Here is a 19,774-nt window from a genome sequence, read left to right as displayed (position 1 = left end):
TGCGTTTCCAGAGGTGTACACCGGCATCAGGTCACACCCCAAACCTGTTTAGGCAATTCTATTGACACGCGGAATTTGTTTTTTTTTTTATATATAATCCGGTGAGGAAGGGTGATGCAATGGGATTCGAACCACGGTCCTCAAGGTCGATGTTATAATTCTACGCTACCGCTGACGTAACCTTACGTTATTGTTTGTCGCTAGTGCAATAATCAGTCGTTACTGTTCTCTCATCACCTTACCGCCAGCTAGTATGTACGCCAATTACGCGAAAAAAAGGAAAGGTTGGAACCACGGTCGGAACTGCCCATGATGTACTACAACCTTTCGCTGTTCCGAATCACTGCGTGCGTACAATGCCCGAACCGTCATTCGACTCCGCATAGCAGTGAAACCGTATCCGGCCAGAGCCGACGTTTCCGGCCAGTACGCCACCCGAGTTGCCTAAGCTGCAACCTGGAAACGGGATACAAAGCTCGATACACTTGCGACCAGAACAGGGCTGTAGGTTAGCGGCTTCTTGTATCTTTCTTCACCCCTTGCAAAGCAGTGGGGCGTGCACGCACCCGTCGATGTACACATACGCACACACGCACCGAACAATGCAGCCCGTATGGCGCGTGGGCTGCGTGTCCGTCCTTGGCGCCCCTGCTCCGAGCGCCTGCTCAAGATCAAGTTCCCGCGCCGCCGGTCGGAAGGTCGGCCATTGTCTGCCCCTCTGAGACGAGCTGGCTGACGTACGCTTGTTCTTTGCTGGCTTTGCATGCGAGCGCGGTCGTCGGTAGCGCGCGCTTAGTGGGTTCGAGGACGCTGAAAGTAAAAGTTGCAGGCCACTACGGTGTGGCTGCTAGGCTAATCGACGTTGACCATTCAAAGCCATGGTTATGCACCGCCTTCGGTTCATGAGATGCAGATCTCACAAGGAGCTTGCGGGCTTTTTTTGTTTTGTTTTGTTTTCTTCGCGCGCCGCACGGCCGGGGGAGTACACGCTCGTGCTTTGTGTGCACTGCACGCGTGAGGAATGTGGTATGATTGATGCAGTACAATACCATTATTCGCAGAGAGTGCGCCTCGTTTCTTGCGCAATCATTGTTTCCGTCCTAACTACACCAGGAGTGGCTTTCGCTCGCAGCATAAAAGCAGAGCGTGACTATGACGTGCCATTGTGCGCATTTGCACAATGCACAATGCGCACGAAAGCAAAGTTCCTTGCACTGTCGCGCAGGTGGTCCCGTTCCTGTCAAAAGTTGGCAGTGTAGACACAAAACAGGCATGCCACCAGTAATGGTGGATTTAAGAAGATAAACAAGATATACTCTTAAAATTTTGAAATTGAACGCTACTTGAAAGCAGTTTGAAGGGAGTGTTTTAAAGCACTTGATGTTGATAGCGTTGGAGCGCTTATTCGAATGAGCCAGAAACCGAATTAATCAATCAAGCGATTCATTATAGCGAGACTTCAATATACTGAATTTTCACTCTGTAAGCAATGCCCATTGTCGTGAGGCACTCAGTGGTGAAGGCGTCAGAATGAATTCTGACAAAAGCGTCCATTTATCGATGGGTTCTGAAATATTGGTACAGGAGCGTTCTTGCAATTCAAGCGATTCGTAGACAGCTAACTTACCATCTTGGCAGGGCACTCGTTAATTACTGGTTATGCCAAGTTGTGAGCGAAAGGTTCTAAGAACAGCCTCACCGTATATACAGCCGCGTCTATACACAGATTAATCTTGCAGTAAAAGGAGAGCCTGTGATCGTTTTTGTTTGATGCTCTTATTTCACTTATTTATTACGAACTGCTAGCCTCATTTATGAGGCTCATGCGCGATTTGGACATACCTGTATGATGCTTAGAAAGAACGCATATTTGTGCACTTTCCTCCGCAAACATTTGATTTTAGAAGTTTTAGCATTCGAGCCGGCCATGCCTTCATCTCTGACCTCTGGACTATGCGAAAACCTCGTTTATATTGAAGTGGCTGGGGGAGAAAAGAGCGCGCAGAACGGTTGCCACTGTGTAACACAAGATGCGAAACTCAGATAACAGATATTTAATAACTGTCGCATTATCAAGGCACCGGAGCTTTCACCTTTAATTTGCGCGACACCTCTAGCTTCGCCTTCTCCCCTTCACTTACCTCAAGAAATCTGCGCGCACTCAGTGCCTTATCCAGATAATATTCGCATTTTACCCCTGAGAAACAGGTGTATTCACGGTTAGGGCAATACTGCGAAGCAAACGCAGCGCGGCTCCTCCAACGCTTTTCATCCAGTTAACAGTCCGGCTTGTACAGCCGTCCTTGTCAAAGAAAAAAATACAAATGTAGCGAGGACAGCACCTTCTTGCGCTGGGCGGAACGAACAAATTGAGTTCTTGAACCACTCTGGAGCACGTGTCGTGGCCCTCCCAGAAGTTGCTCAACTGCAGAAAGGACGTGAGCGGACCGCTTGTACTCGACACACAAGCGCGCGCGCAGACCCTGTAATGATGCTGGACTGAACGACGGCCCTCCATTCTCGTCTCCGTACTGTGCACCGTACACCCGTTTCCAATAGTTGCTCGCAACTGACTCCCCGAGCATACTATCCTCGCAGAGGCTGCCAGGATAATTTTCTAAGCGAAACCGTTATCTCTAATGCTCGGGGCTCCCGCCGGACACAGCAAACGGCATTGGCTCTCTTCCACTGCGACAAGGTGGGGTCTGGCCGCCGTCTGAAAACAAACAACTACACGGCTCAGCCGCTCTTCACGTGTCACGCACTCTACGAGCAGAGACATGCGCACGGAACGGCTTTCACAACCGACCGCCGTTCAGCAAGCTCCTCTTGTCTCTTTAGCTTCGCTCCCTTTTGGCACACACTTTTGGCTGGCGACCTTGCTTCGACGTTGCTTTCTCTGTACCAAGTGACGCAATCCGTCTTCTCATTTCTTTTTTTCCACTCCTTATCTGAGCTGGCTTGCTTGCTTGCTATTCTGTGGTCACCGGAAAGGCAATTAATGCCAAAACGAAAGAAAGCTTCCAGAAAGGCCCTCCCTCGCCTAGTTGCGCGGCTAATGGCTTTCCGCCTCCGCACGGTGGCCATAAGGATCGTCCCTAATTTGGATTGCAGTCAGGTTCTTCGCGCTTAAAGCTCAAGAAAGGGAAATGGTCAGCGCCGCCCCGTGTCTCACACACAGCCTCGGAGGAAAGATAGGTAGTCGCTGCGAAATAGGACCACTGGCGTTGCAAGTCCCGTTTTTAATCGCAATCCATGGCAGAGACGAGAATGGCTGCGAGCGGGGTAAACAGGGATTTCCTAACTAAAACGTCCCGCGAATGATCGATGCTACAACTTCGGCGTTGCACGCCCTAAACGCTTACTCATTTCGCTTTAAAAAATATAAGTAGCGACTAAGCTTTCAAAGTTATGTTCCTTACTCTATGCAACCCTTTCCAACCAAGGCCTTGATGTCACTTCTTTTCGCTAGGCTTTTTAACTGGCAGCTGCGAACCAGTCTGGCCCACATTTCCTGAGGGAAGCCCGACCTCAAGTAGCCGCCGCGTAAAGACGTAATTGAGAGATCATTTTTCGTTAGCTGTCTGTTTCTATCCGCTTTTTTTTTTTTTTTACATTCCCAGCCTTTCAATGACAAGCAAACAAAAAACAAAAAAAGGTTGCGAAGGCGACGGAACGATATGAAGCCACGTTCCGGCAAGCGATTTAAACGAGTTTCTTGCCAGAAGGGTATCTACTTACCTCTGCGCATGGAACTCATCGTTCGTAACACAATCCTGAATAGAGAATGCCCATGGCCACAAGTCCTAGCGCCAGCTCTCGGCGCCGGGTTCAACATATCCAGCCGACACGAAGGCACCGCCTAAGACGTTACTTTTGAGTAGTCCAGTCCCGCCGTGCCCTCTGGCGGTAAAAGAGGTGTCAAGGCGAAAGTGCAGTAATTGCGTGCGCTCCTTCGTGACGGCAAGGGTCAGGCCCCTCGCAGCGAAGTGAATGCCATGAGAGTTGACGGGGCCGTGATCTTCCGTGCATAAATAGCGGTAGTAACGGCGGTAGTGTTGTACCTTAGGGGAGAATTATCCCGTTGCTCACTGACACGGAAGAGATGTGAACGTCCAAGTGACGACGCTGAGTGACGCGAGTTGTTCGGCCTTCAGTTAGCATGACGTGAGAGGGCACAGCTAGTGGGGTCCGCAATTTTCATCACGGATGGGAACGCTTACAGGACGCCCTCCTGCTATGGACGTGCAGCTGAGGGCAGAAGTGTGCTCTCGGCGAGAAGAAGAGAGAGACCAAAAGGTCGAGTTATGTCTAGTGAAATTAGGGCAGCAAAAATATGTGATCTTATCGAGTTCAATAGTCTTACGTGGTCTTTCATGCCGCAATGGAGCATTATTTTAATTGCACCTAAACATTCATACTCAAGTAAAACTCGTTGCTTTCCTAGTTGGTACATATTCGATCAAAACAAGTTGGCGCAAAACAAGACGGTCATAAGAGACGAAGGCCGAAAGGTCGTCGTCCTGTCTTCCTCTCTTGTGACCGTCGTGTTTTGCGCTAACTTATTTTGATCGGATAAACAGCGCTATTTCTGGCCCTCTTTCCTTTCAGAGGTTTGTCAGATCCACTATTATAGAAAAAGAAAAAACAAAACTTCTCGTCCCTAAAGTTTCTTGCGTACCAACGAATGTTTTGTTTTGGCCAAATTTTACTTCCAATATTCTTTAAACAAGTGAAGATTTCCCGATTGGCACATCACTTTTCACATTAGTCGATATATGTAACACAAGAAACAGCATGCTCCACAGGGTGATTCCGCGTGATCTAAATTTGTAGAGGGAGGGTTTGGGGGAAAGAAAAAAAGACAGGCACGAATTAGGGGGATACCTTAATTGTACCATATCAGACGTAAAAGAAGGGAGTAGGGGGGGGGGGGGGGGGGTACACGCGCTTAGGGAATGTGTAGGAAAATCAGTGGTACTTGCAGTAAGTATAGTATGCTGTTTTTATGAAGACCAAGTTTGTTTACTGAGCAACACTGCGAGAAAGAGATTTTGTCTAAACTATAGACCAAGTGCAAGGAAAAAGGCACTCATTCCGTTTTTTTTTTTGTTTTTTTCCTCGTACGTTCTAGCAGACGTAATTTTTCTGAAGCCATTTTCAATAAAATGTTCCCTGCTCCTCCTCTTTTGTTTTTCTTTTTTTGTCAAGAGCATCCGGCTTTTTTTTCTTTTTTCCAAAACCAACCAAAACCAAGGTGTCCTCGGGTCAAATTGAACGAGCTCTGCGTACGCAGGGAGAGACAGAATTTTCAGTTATCAGCAGATGATGAGAAATTTTGCAATGACAACGACCTGCTTTGTTGCTGAAACTATAAGTGAAATGCGCGCATGCCCTTCTTCTGAACATAGTACACATGATATTCATTTCCTCTTTTTATAAGCCAGCAGGCGAGGTGGTGCCTTCAGTTGCGAAGCACAGCCGTACTGTATTCCAATTAAAAGCTCTTTTAACTTCCGTCTATTCGATTTCAGGGCAGCAAAGAAGAAAAGTTTTTATTTCATTTGACCTGGTCACCGCGGAGTTCGAGCGTTCATGCAAATTCAATAAACAGAAAAAAAAAAACTCCGCTCGTTTCGAACTTTGCCTTCTATTTGTTTTTATTTTAACTCTAACAACTGTGTTCTTTGGTTCCTGCTTGTTCCTTTTGTTATTTTGTTACCGTGAGTGAGAATTTTCAAATAACTATTCAGGCCTACCCACGATGAGGAAGCCTGGATTCAATTTTAGTGGGGTTGAGCGAGAGCTGCATCTGAACTGGAGACTGAAACAATCGCACGCTCTGAGACGTCATTTTTTTAGGGAACACAGGTTAAAGTAGCGCATATCAAGTCTCTCACTTTTGCTTCATTACGTGACGCTGGGAGAAAATCAGCCGCCCATAGCGCTTGCCCCTTTATTGGGGACTCCTCCTTCCCCCTCTTTCTCGCTTGTTATGGTGATCCCTGACTCGCCGCTTCCCAGTGATGTCGAGGTCTCGCAGGCCACGAAGGCCGATTAACGGCGTATATACCTCCCCGACGGGCCACTCGGATTCCTCCGCCGCAAAAACCGGATCGCCCGACGGCATTTATCGGGCGCACGCGCGACGAAGACGTCGTTCCCTCGCGTCCGCCTCGCATTTCGTCGAAATATCGTCGAAATTGGCTTTTCGTTATCTCTTCCGCTGTGTCTCGCTCTGGTCTTGTATTCTCCGTATTTATTCCTGCGAATTTTATTCTCTCTTTTTACATTTATGCCTCTGAAGGCTGTTTTGTTTCCTGATAACGGGGCGTATTAATATCTACTCGTCCAAAGTTCTTGACATGCCGCTAGTTGGAAAGTTTCCTTTTCGAGTACAGTCCGGTATGCAGTTAAAACTTGATTTAACGAAGTTCAGGGGAGCCTCAAATATTTCGTTAAATGGGAACTTCGTTAAATTGAGTGAGTCGTTACTCGGCCACTTAATTTGATGCATTCGATTATATGGTGTAGCGGCATCCAAATAGCTACCGCGACGCACCCAAAGCGGAATTGGGCCAAAAATGAAACTGTGACCCGTGGAAACAACCGACAACACTAGCACGTATGAAAAGAAGCTAAAAAAAAAAAAAGTTGTTGCCTACAACATGAGGAGCCACAGCGGAACACAAATTTATCTCCCAGCAAAGATGTCAGTGATCTTTGCTTGCCTGTGCTTTATAAGCAATGACTGCACGGATTCCTCTAAATTTTGAGGTGCTTCCAGCACGTCTTTCGTCCTCTGGTATGTTCCGACAAACTTCTTCAGCAGATAAAGAGTATCCACAATTTCATCCGCCATCTGTGAATTTAGTTTAAAATTTTATATCTCATATGGTACGGCGCAGTTTGGTAAAAGCTGGACGTATACGCGTTCCGCGACGTTACTGTTGGCTCGCAATGAATAAAGTTTGGGCGTTCTCTACACAACAGACCAAAAATTTGAAAAAGAAAAAGTTTCATTAAATCGGGCTAAATCACTAATTGGTTTCGTTATTTCGAGTTTGTCCTAGCATTGGACAATATGGTCGTCTGAGGGGGAATCGGGATACATACGTTATATCGGCAGGTTCGTTATATCGAGTTTTGAATGTATTAAGTAAAGGGGTCAGTTAGTTTTGTCCCATCTAGAACGCTTACTCAGTTCGTCGGTTCGATCCACTTGGACGATGACTGAGGACTTAATTACTGGCGTTTCTCTCTTGTCTCAGTATCATGTAGTACCTACTCATCAGGAAATGAGAAAAGCCATCGGGCGCAGTGTCATTGGGCCCAATTCTGGGAACCGAAACGCGATTTACTCATACTAGTAGTGCTAACCCAGATAACGATATCCTTTAAGGGGCTCAGCGAAGACCGCATTCTGAGACCCCGCGTGCGCCGCCGATCAATCCATCTCGTCACCAACTTCCTCCAGGCTATCATCGCCTGCCAGGTTTCATTGTTTCTATCGGGGCCGCACTGAGACGACGAGATAGGTCTAATACGTTTCTTAGTCGCCCCGTGCAGAGCGCCGGCTCCAGCATTCAGGACAGCCAGGAAAAAGTCGAGACGAGCTGAGCACAGACGTCGACGCTCTGGATCGGGCGAGAGCTGCTCCCTCACTTTTTCTTTGCCGCTTTCTTATTTGAGCGTGCGTTTCTACGCGAGAAGGTCTCCGAGCTCGCTTGGTTTCTGCGGCCTGCGGAACCGTTATGTCGACGACCTTTAGCCGACTCACGAGGCGCTGTCGATCTCGCGATGAGGGAACAGGCGTGGAGAGCGTATATGTGTGCTAGAGTTGGGAGCGAGGCACATGACTCGCCGTCGTGTCGTACGCAGCTCGCGTCTGCCGTCTTTGGCGTAAAATCTGCCACCCATCGGCATTGACTCAGAAGACGCACAGCGGCCTCAGTGACTGCAGTGTGAGAGCGGAATTTCGTGCTCGGTCTATCTTTTTTGTTCTTTTGGGATGCTCGACATCTCCGCGAATCGCCAGATAAAATGGGCTTCCTTAACTGGTCCCAGTGGGCTCTGACCCAGCCGATTCCTTGGAGAGTTATCTTTCATCCGGGCAGCGTTGAATGTTCCAAGCAAGTTGAACGTTCCAAGTGTGTAAGATTTTCGCACGCACCGCGCATGTGCAGTGACGCGCATAGCTAAATGATGACGTCACGCGCGGCGCTGCGCTGAGACCGGCGTTGCGACAGCCGCGACGTCACTCCTTAGTTTTCCCACGCTTTTTCTAGCTGTCACTACAAATAACCAAATTACCTTTGCTTTACACATATATAACTGCTTGCGTAGAGCGATAGGGGCATTACCACGAGCACTATATTCGGCAAATAGGGCATAATCAATCGCGAACACAATCGCATAATGGCACAGCATCCTAATAGGGCGTCGGGCAACAGACGCACAGTTATGCAACTCACTCTAGAGACAGAATAATTTGGCTATGTGACGCAATCCAACGCGACAATGGCGTGAAAAAGCATGCAAGTGACGGGAAACAGAGAGAGGAGGGGGGAGAGCAGGAGTTTAGGACGAGGAAAGGTCACGTTCTCTTCCAATTCTTGATTCCTATTGAAGCATGCTTCCTCCTCGTCAGTCGGCCCCGATACGAACGCTTTCCCTCTTTGTATGCGTGCCCTGTTCTCAGCAGCCTCGCCAAGGTGTTTAGCACCAAGGTTTCCTTTTTTTTTTTTTTTCGGATAATGTTGGGCGTCTTCGAAGAATAGGAACTCTGGAGATAGCCTAATAGACCAATATCGAGCGTGCCCACTTCCCCTCGCCATCACGGCGGGGGCATATAGCGATCTTGCCTTGAAACAGCACCGTACGCTTGGGATCCAGGGACACATTGTGTACGTGGAGCCTGCGCCCATGCACAAGCGAGACCAAAAAGCCAAGTATCTACTTATTTTCTTATCATTATTTATTTATATTTTTTTTTTTTGCCACGGGTAGAATAGAGGGAACATCCATTTACGCTTGGCTCTGCCAAGAGATGTGTTTGGAGCACTGTTATCGCCTGCCATCAGTCACTAAATTTTGCGCCCAAACGGAGACTACCGGGCATGGAACTCTGGAGCATACCAAAAATGCGTCTAATATTCAAGCAACGCAGCTGGGATGTTAAGTTTGGCAATCGGTGCGGAGCTTCTGGCAGAAGATTTGCATATTTGGTTTTCGTATTGCAGAGCAAATTCCCAAGTGATTGCGCAAACAAGAATATGCATCCGCCGATTGATACTCCGACAAAATGGTCCGAAAATCCATAGAAGCTGCTCGAATCCACTATTGTTTTTTTTCTCCCTCTCTTGGGCGCTGTCACCATTACAAAAGTTCAGTACGATTGTTCTTTTCCTTTTTTTTTTCTTTTTTTTTTTTTGTTCCGAAGCCGGTAATTCTCTACGCCGACATTGCAGATTATTAGTCACACCACTGAAGAACAACTGAGTTGGCAGCGTTACGTACATACATTGCTGATATCTATCTGTTCCGCCCTCATATTAAACACAGCTGGCCGGGTGGCAAGGGCTCTTAGCACAGACTGGATGTTTTTATCGGCAGCTTAGATCAGAAGAAAACAAAAATGACAGACTGGGTGGACATCTGCAGGGTAAACAAAAACAAGGGAGTTTTAACCGTAATATTATTTATACTCATTAGCCCCGTGTAAACCTCTTTCAGCCTTTCATTTTGCAGTGAAGCCAGTTGTTTCTTTTGTCGCACCAACTTGTACAGGATGCAAGAGGTGATTTTGCTCGCATACGTGACCAAACTTTGTCCGTACGAATGCCTCCAAATCTTGCGCGTCACGACGATGTCGAGTAGAAATCACTGGTGACTATAATGCCGAGTATACTGTGCCATATCAACTTCCGCAAAGCATTATGTAAGAAGCATTATGAAGCACTGCGTAGCACGTAACAAGCATCATCTGCTGCCCAATCCTCGAAGCCGATCCCCGCGGTAGGTGCAGCTTCGCGCATTGACCCACGTGCGAGTACACAGGGCGCGCTCTCTTCTGGAGAGATGACACCGAGTGCTCGAAGTGGGGGCAGAATCTTTGCTCTCTGGCGACCATTGGAAATTGCCGCAAGGTCACGTCCCGTCCCAACAGGAAGAAGCCTGCGCGGCGCAGAGACCTTCCGACCTCCTCAGAGATACTCTCATTGAGCCCCGCTCTCCCTACACCCATATCCTCTCCATCTCCGCCCCACGAAGGCACACGGAGGATACCGCCCAATTATAAACAGCTCCGGTTGAAACGCAATCGCAGCTAATCGGGATGCATTCGTGTTATGCGATGCACAAGTGTGTGATCGAGGAGCAGTTGAAGATCGGGGCACCACTACGTCCCACCGTTTCCCTCGCGCTGGTCGCGTGCTTCGGCAACAAGGCAGAAAACCGGTATTTTCACTGACCGCTGTGTGCGTGTGTGTGCGCGTGCCAGAAAATGGGCTTGGAAAGAAGCGAATATAAACACAAAGGCAAAGAAGCGAAATGTTTACAGAAAACAAGAAACGAAAGAGGAACGGGTTGAGTTATAGTGGAATAAAAACAAAAACGGAGTAAAACGGGGAAGGAAGGGTGACGATAGCGGAAGCAGGGTGCACTGCGTTTTACCCTTCCGCCCTCAAATTTCGTACTGTACGTAAGGTGTACTAAAAAGAGAGAGAGAGAGCCCCCCCTCTCTCTCTCTTAGCCGCTAAAGCTGCTGGACTGCTGAAACCATTGTCGCGGATCTGGCTTGCACATATATACGATGTCTAAAGTAGAATGTCTAACAGTCTCTCACACACGCCTCTTTCGATCGCGCATCGAACTGCGTAGGCGCGGAGTAGCCCTGCCACTCACGCACTGCGTGCATTTATTCTTCCCTTTGATGTGTAGATTTTTTTTTTCTTTCCGGGCTGCCCGCCTTTTCTGCGACGCTGCAAATGGAAGGTGTGACCGAGTGTAGCAGCTATAGCCCCAGCGCAACCACGTGCGATATATACTCGCGCTACAGTTGGTCCCTTCCCGTCGTCCAAGTTTGTACCAGCATGTGGCTTTCGGTCACGCACCGACAGGCTCTATTCACGTGGGTTTCCTATGGAGACCGCGCTGCTCGAAGGCCGTTACGCCCGCGCGGAGCAGTCCGGTTATTGCCTTTTTTCAACGCCGTCTGTACGGAGATTGTTCGGTGATTGCTTTTGGCGAGAGGGTGATATCTGCTCATACACTTTTCCCCTTTTCTTTAAGCTTGAAATACTTTTAGCGCCAGGTGGCGGCACGCTGTCGAAGAAAACACGGCGCTGGACTCGATGAACTGAAATGAGAATATGAAGGTGCATATATTTATTTATTTATTTATTTATTTATTTATTTATTTATTTATTTATTTATTTATTTATTTGGTTACTATCAGGGCCGTTGAGGCGTTATATATAAGATACTTTTCGTGGTGTCACACCAGGTGTCTTCATGCCATGCTGCTGCGGGAGGAGCTCACGCGTCAACAAGTGCCTTCACTTCATTCACCCTCACGCTGGTTTCATGACGCAAGACTATCTCACTTAGCAGTGGACACTTCAAACGTGCCATATGAGGGCAGACGCGCTGAAGTAGAAATCAGACGCTTTGCAGCGTGATGTGTCTTTCCTCAGATTCATTCCATGTTTATATCTGATTTAGACGGTGAGATCAACCGTGAGTTCTTTTTACAAATTTTACGGTCGCTGCAGGCTGCTTTTAATGCAGGGTGAAATGCTGCAGTGCCGTAATATGTCGTAATTCAAAACTGTGCCGTTCGTATAGTTTCTCCAACGGAATTTTCTCAAGCTGCGCCTGAGCCCGGACAACAAAATGAGGATCAGTGTATGCCAGCGACATGTATATTCCGCGAACGAGACATTAGCCCCGTCATCTGTATGCGTAGAGGGGCAGTGTGCACTGACACCTTCCTTTCGTTCAAAATTTGTTAATGTGATGTGTTGGGTGTGCGTAATTTAAATATGCACCGTGTGTGCAATGTACGAATATGTGTAGGGCATTGTTTTAACGCAGAGGATCTCGGTGACGGAACAAGCAGGGCAGGGAAGGGAATCTGGCATACTACCCCGTGCATAATAAATATGCACCTGTGCCCTATTTCGTCGTGCAATAGCACCCTACGCGCAACAGTGCTGCCGCGATTTCCGATTCGTCTCGCTAGCCTTCTCTAGTCGTGCATGCATACAAAAAAGGCACCGGTGTCCTATTGGCCGTCCCACAGCCGGCTTTAGCTTTTGTCACGTCGGCTGCTGTAGGAAAATAGGGAACCGAACTATATATCTTCAGATACCGTGTACATATGCCGTGTACCATGTACAAGAAATATATTTATTTATTTATTTATTTATTTATTTATTTATTTATTTATTTATTTATTTATTTATTTATTTATTTATTTATTTATTTATTTATTTATTTATTTATTTATTTATTTATTTATTTGTACTTCAAAGGTGTGCTGCGGTTTTACATGAGGAGAAGAGTAGTACGTCGTTCAATAACTTGTTCAATGAATGATTTCAAGCGCTCAGGGGCAGCATGGATGAGCTTCGTGAATGACGGATGAAGTAGTTTCTATTGGCGAGCTCACTGAGCAGCCTAAATTGGCCTGGAGATTGTGGAACGCCTGCCGAGGTCGTATTTAGTTGCCTCCTTTCAAAAACTCCATCCAGAAGGGCACCTTGTACAGTCTTTCGAAATTTTTACATTTCCTTAAAGTCCAACGCAAGAAGTTCTGGAATTCGACGAACTTATGGGGATCGGTTATACGAAAAAAAAAAGTATTTTGTGCAAGCATTTGAAAGGTGACATAATCGGCTTTATAATAAAACTACGATGACGTTCAGGCTTCTCCAATTATAATATAGATGGCTTGTTTATTGAAAGTTGAGCATCTGTTTTGCCACTCTGCATCAGGCAAGGGGAAATGACGATCTGATGACAAGAGGTAAGACATAATTATAGAGGCGCAATGATTTGTTTCACAAGCGTGAGTCCAGTCCCGTGTCGTTCAAGAAACGATGAAAAGCCCGCTTTTCCTATTGAGCTCTCCACTTGTCCGACCAAGCGCCCAGTAGTAAATCCTCCAGAGAGGCCTGCTGTCCAAACGCTTCAAGGAAGTAGCTAGCGTTATCCTTTTGTGCGCATGCACTAAGCACATCACTAATATATGCTACATAATCTCCGTAATGCCACAAGTTAAACATTCCGTGGGACATAGGCACAAATGCTTACTGAAATAAACAAAAAGTCATCATCATCATCATCAGCCTGATTATACCCACTGCAGGGCGAAGGCCTCTCCCATATTTCTCCATTTAACCCGGTTCTGTGCTAGCTGCATCCACTTGACCCCTGCGAACTTCTTAATCTCATCCGCCCACCTAACTTTCTGCCACCCCCTGCTACGCTTTCCTTCCCTTGGAAAGCTCCATAAAACAAAAAGTAACTACGCCCAAAGGTCAAATGCGTGGAGCTGTGTTTGGTGGCTTCTGACGAAGCACGGCACATGACGGAAATGAGAAATCTCCCCACATATGACGGCATCACTGCGTTTCTCCGCACTACATTGCCGTCCTGAGGAGAAGCACTTTATCGGCAATTATGTTACTGTAGTAAATGCTAGCTTAAACCGCCAAAGCTTTTAATTGAGCTTGTTCTGCAACGCATCATGCATCCTGTCGTCCCTCTTCCTCTGTGCGTGTTTTATGTGTGCCAGCCACAGCCTCCGGACTAGTATAAAAAACTTGGAATGCATTAATTGCAAGATTCAAATCCCTTGAATAGGATCAAATTCTGCAAATAGCATCAGCTTCCCTTTAATTTTTTCTCAGAGTGGTTGAGAAATTCCCAACTTTTTTGCTCTTTACTTCGTGTTTATTCCTATTTTAGATTCTAATACGTATTCAGTCCCTTATGAGTACTTCAAATACCGAAGGTACCTTGGTCTTAACATCACCGGTAAAAGTTTTCAACAAAATAACCAGCCAAGATTCCATCTGCCCATCTAAAGTCGGATCTCTCGCACGTGTACTGTCATGCAGTCTTATTAACGTTATGAATAAATCATTTAAATGAATGCCTTTCGAGGGCAGATAACAGCAAAGGAGTCATTTCTATGTACAAGGAAAGGTTTAAACACATTCCGGCTGATTATCCTCCTACAGGTATTGTCCCATTTTTCAGTAAACGAAAAGCGCATCGTTAATTACTTGATGAACTACGTTTAAAACCTGGTTTTCTGATGCCTGAGTGGTCCGGATTTCATCCAAACTATAGTCCACGGCACTCGCACTAACAGAATTAACTAACATAATAAAACACTTCTTGACCACGGACTTTGGTCGGTAGCTGGTGTCCCTGATTTTTAAAAAAGCCGCTGACACAATCAATTATACCATATTCATTTTAAAACTACTGTTGGATGGAGTTTGTCGGCCCACTCCGACCTAACTAATTACCGCTCTAACAGAAGTCTGCTTGTTCAAATGTCAGAACGACAGAATTCATCCATCATTCCTACTCCGAACAAGAAAATTATCAACGATGTTGTCTCCCAGTGCCGTAACAACAATGTATTCCTGGAATTCGCGACCGTCCCCCAGAAGATAAAACCTATCGGAGCGCGTCGAATTCGAACTAATTCCTCCTGGGAAGCGAGTACAGAACATTATATATAGCTATTATCACGGCATCCGATTACCCAGTGTGTTGTAACGATTACCCGGTGTGACTGTAACGCACTCTCGCGCTGTGCATTGCCCCGTTGTCGTCTCCATCAGCTTCCACCTGCGCGCAGAAAGCTTTCGCATGTTCTACTCCGTTTAATTACGTTAAAAGCCTACAGTTTTCTTTTTAGTACTTGATCTCATTCAATTGCACAAATCAAGATGCTCCGAAGAGATCTGTTCGAGAGATGCCTTTGTTTTTAACTGACATTATTGATTTACAATACCTTAATAGCTTCAACTACATTATGTGAGTTGATCACGCTACCATATTGTTATATTATAACCTAACATGGCAGAAATGCCGACCTTGAAGTTTTAATGCACTTTTGTCACTGAAATGTAGTGCAAATAAATTCAGTTCTATGTACAATAATAATATTTCACTCCCAATGCCAGCGAATTGCCACTAGCGATATCTGGATTTGTCACAGATCTTGGCGTGACATTTCATTCCCATATAAAATTTAACTTGCGCACTAAATTTGTTAGCAAAATGATTGAATTTCACACATAAGTACTAATTGGAAAGCATTATTACGCTTTCAGCAGCGTATTCTTCGATCACTTTAATATACATTTGCTCATAGTCATCCTAGTTACTATTTTCCCCATGGGGTATGATGACTATTAGCCACCTGTCATTTTTATGTGATCTTCAAAATCAATTTGTTCAAATAATCACATTTAATTCATATGCCACATCGGGTACACCCATCTACCTCGAACTCAATATCTATCATATGTTCACTGCCCCTGAAGCTAGGCTTATTCATTTTTTGAACCGGCACAGTAGCATCACCATCCGCATTTTTGCCTCAATATATCTGCCATAAAATATTAATAAAGCATGGTATTCAGAACAAATTTTCAGTACCCAAAGTCAAAAATAATTATGGCACACAAGTACACATTTGTTCTCGGACTTCACTTACTCTTCATCTCGATATGCACAATGATCAAATCATTCCACGGTGAAGATCATTACAATAATTTGAAAACGGGCGTTTTGGTGAAATATTCTTAACTACCTACGAAATTCCGTGTGCGAGAGTTGTGCGCGAGATTTGTGCGCGAGATCTATGTTCGAGATCGTTCAAACTCCACGAGACGTGTTCTTGTCTAGCGCTCCTGCAATCCCACACTTGAACGCACGCCAAGGAACGCCATGCGACAGGAGCGATGGTGTACCGTCCGAACTCACACTTGCCGGAGAAAGTGTGACAGATACTGCGCTTTCCCTTTCTTGTAAACTAATTATAATTATATGTAGCACTGCAACGAACACCGATAAGAGGCAAACAATGAGAGACAAAGGATAGGAGAGGAAGGGTAGGCATTCGCCATTCTCCTCTGAAGAATTTAAGGGACCCTCTGTTTCTTTTTCGCCTTTTCGCCATGTTTTCAAATTTATTTATTTTTTTTTGTAGTCTTTGACAGGCTTAATCGCATTTTTTTTGTTTATTATTTTGCAGCAAGTCTTTTCATATTTATGTATTAATTACCTGTCATACCTGTATGCAGGTAATTTATACAATCAAGAACAGATGAAAGTAATAACGTCAGGCCTCGCAGACAGTTTTCAATTCGACGTCTTTTCTGTACTAATAAATTTATGCACCATAACTGCAAAATTCTTTCTCAATAACCCTCTAAATCTCCCCCCCCCCCCCCCCCCCCCCCCCCCCCCCCCCCCCCCAGTGTCAGAAGAGAAAAACAGTTCTAATGTAAGGCTCGGAGAAGGCTTACGAAAACAAAAAAGAGGGACGTTTTCGAATTACAACCGAATTTTCTTGTTTCTTTTTAATGAAGGCAGCTCCCACCCAAAGAAAATAACTCCATTTCTCGTGCTCACAATTCCCCACTTCCATTGGTGTTTCAAAACAAATATACAGCAGTATTCATTAAAATTTAGATCTGCTTATGTTAACGCAATTCGATCGAGACAGCTTTGTTGTCTCATCGCTCTCATTCTTGAATTTAACAGGCTGTAGAGTGATGTGCAAAATAAGGCAATTTAGAAGACATTTTCACACTAGGACTATAGTTATAATACGACGCAGTAAACTCCGTCTCGGTGAATTTCTTTGTCCGATTAGTGGCTAGTTTATATCAGGAATAAAATTATTTCCCGTGTCACCATTGATTTCTGCTTCGTTTACTAGACTAATGAAACACTGAATCGTATTTCTCTTTTTATACTCAAAAGTAATACTGAAACTTGTGCTTCTTTGATTCACCGACGTGGTTACATCTGTCTTGTAAACTTTTCATCGTGTGCTTGGGTTTTTAGGATCTACAGGACTCATTACTAAACGGATTAATACAAAATGTGTGGCAGACTGTCAAATGGCTGGACGACTGCATAGTATACCGGAGGGATGGAAACGTAAACTGAAATGCTTATTGTCTCCTGGATAGGTAAATGCCCACGCGTAACATTGCAACACTGCTTGTCAGTTCCCCCTTGTGTTTCGCAATCGGGTCAACGCTTACACGCTGTGCTTGGGACTAAGCGCGGAGCTCAGTAGCCTAACACATTGCAAAACTTGCGGCAAAGATTACACGCCCGTTAAAAATGACAGAAACGAGACGCGGAAAAAAACATCAAAAACAATTAGGAGCCACATTACAGTGACAGCCGCCGGTAGAAGGTCACGAAGAGGATAGACTAACATACCTATGTGTTGCGTATGTGTACGGTTCTTCGGCTTTTAGCTGTGGGAGACTCTCTGCGGTTAGGCAGGCGTTTGCAAAGAAGAAGGCGGGAGCTAGTCTCTATGTGAAGAAAGCAGCGCCACATGTATGTGCTATATTCCATCAGCGCCCGAAGCTGGCGACGAAGGAGTTGCACGTCAGGCTGTGCAACACCGGGATGAAGCTTCACGCAGCTTCGAGTTGCACGAACAACCCTTTGATTCTCGCGGTGTGTGTGGAGAGGAGGATAACACGCGAAAGTTTCCAAATGACAGCTATACTTCGGAATCGCATATGCAGAGACGCTGGGTTTTCTTTTTCTTGTCAGCATACGCTGTAAACCAGTGTTCGGTAATTTACATTTTTAGATCATTCCTCCCCCTCTCATCCACCCTCCTAGTGTGGAGGGTGGATGAGAGCAACTTCTAACGTACTTCACAGTTTCCAATCACGCAAGTCTTCTGATTTCCTGCATGTTCTTCTTAATCCTGCTCCTAGAGTTTGTGCTTCTCCAAGAATGACGTGCAAAAAAGGTAATTGAATAAGAAAAAAAAAAAACGCGCTTTTCTGCCGTTGTAAAACTGGGCCTCAGTGTTACCTGCGGACATAACGTAAAATTTCTTTGCTGCCACCTAGACGGACAAACAACATTACGCAGAATTGCTGCTTACAGAGTGTCGCGCGCATAAGAAATGGTGGAGGCATGGAGGCCAGCGCCGAGTAACGGCTAATAATCAAACTTTCGCAACAAGCGCAGTCGGTATACCTGACTGTAGCACCAAGGACGTGTTCTCGTCAAGGTACTGAAGCGTGAACAAAGCGTTCGCTATGGGGAAAGTTGAATCGTGCGCAAGCAGGACAATATGGATCGCTTTCGGGACCGATATCACGGCGTATGTATACCCTGCCTTAAGCCTAAATGAGGTGGCTTTCTTTTTTTTTTTTTTTTCGAGCGCGTGAGCGTATTGTTTCGTTGTTGTTTTGCTTGCAGTGGGCCGATCAGCGTAGTCATTGAATTCATAATTCTCCGACTACCGTCGAGACACAACCGTTTTTTGACTCCACTGCCGGAAAAACTTGCTTCATGGCTACGTCACAACATAATCTATCTCTCTTTGCGAGAGCATAATAAAGAAACATGCAAAACTGGACGTCAGTATACGGCGTGTCGCAAATCAATAACATTTTCTAACTGAACGTGCCTTCCAGATGGGCCTGTTGTTCTCGCGCGAGTAACTGAAAGCACAGAACGGCGCAGCCTACTTTAGCGCGTCGGGCCCACCGCGGATGGACAAGAGGTTGTAGTGCTCGACATCTGAGCCCGAGAAAGTGGGCTTGACCCCGGCTGCAATTAGATAGAGGTGAAAAGCAAGGAGCCCATGTGCTATGCGATGTTAGTGTACGTTGAAGAATCAGAGGAGGCCGAAATTATTCAGAGCCCTTCACTGTGGCGCCCCTCATAGCCTCTGTCGCTTTGGGACACTAAACCTCAGATACTGTGCCATACAACTCTAGCGCATCGGCGGCCGTAGACGGCGAAAAAAGTTAGGGGGCGCTCAAGTTTAACTTTAAAAGTATGCGCAAAGCAGCTTTTACGCCGCCTTTTAATTCCGCGAATACACTTATGCTTTTCTTTTTTTTGTTGTTGTTGTTTAAGTTGGTCTTTGGGACAAGAAAGGTTCATTTTGCTTCTCACGTCTAAGTGGACACGGAGAAGTGAGACTGAGGTACATTTGTCGTCGGTGGTTCGAATCCTTGTCGCAAACTAGCCTCCATCTTGACTACCAGATGGGCACTAAAGGGCAAGCGAAATGGCATGACGTCACTATGAACGCTGCACAAAAAAATGGTTGCATCACAATTTTGATACGAGGTCACGTGCGTATTTTCTCCGACGCCATTTTTCTCAATTTGGGTTACGGCGACGGCAGCGGCTTTTTGACCTAACGAGCTGTATAAGCGATCACGCATTCCTGCACGAAGTACGCTACATACACGAGCGAACGGGTTCACGGACCGCTCCCACGAAGCGTGCAGTCGATCTCAGAGGGAGTTATATAGCGCCGTACAATGGGGCCCAATGAACAAACGTAAACAACACAGGATGCTACAATGCCTCCGTGTTGGGACGAAAGAGAACACCGAAGGTTCGGAAAGTGAGCAGCTAGCTGCAGGCATGACAAGAAACGGGCGATCTGCATCCCCGTTGTAATGCACCGCTTCCGATGCTGTCACGGAGCGTGGGTTCCCCCTCCCACTGCCTGTAA

The 19,774-nt window shown here is 46.0% G+C and overlaps 1 protein-coding gene across 2 annotated transcripts in view; it reads left to right on the top strand.

The window, feature by feature from the left end:
• LOC146207661 (uncharacterized) overlaps window positions 1–19,774 on the top strand; it is a 163,363-nt gene that overhangs the window by 100,020 nt on the left and 43,569 nt on the right. The gene's annotated exons all lie outside the window — the stretch shown is intronic.

This window comes from Amblyomma maculatum, chromosome 1, assembly GCF_055883805.1.
Source record: "Amblyomma maculatum isolate TAMU_Amacu chromosome 1, ASM5588380v1, whole genome shotgun sequence".
Taxonomy (NCBI): Eukaryota; Metazoa; Arthropoda; class Arachnida; order Ixodida; family Ixodidae; genus Amblyomma; species Amblyomma maculatum.
Note: the sequence above shows the minus strand (reverse complement) of the source record. Positions and strands in the feature narration are given on the sequence as shown.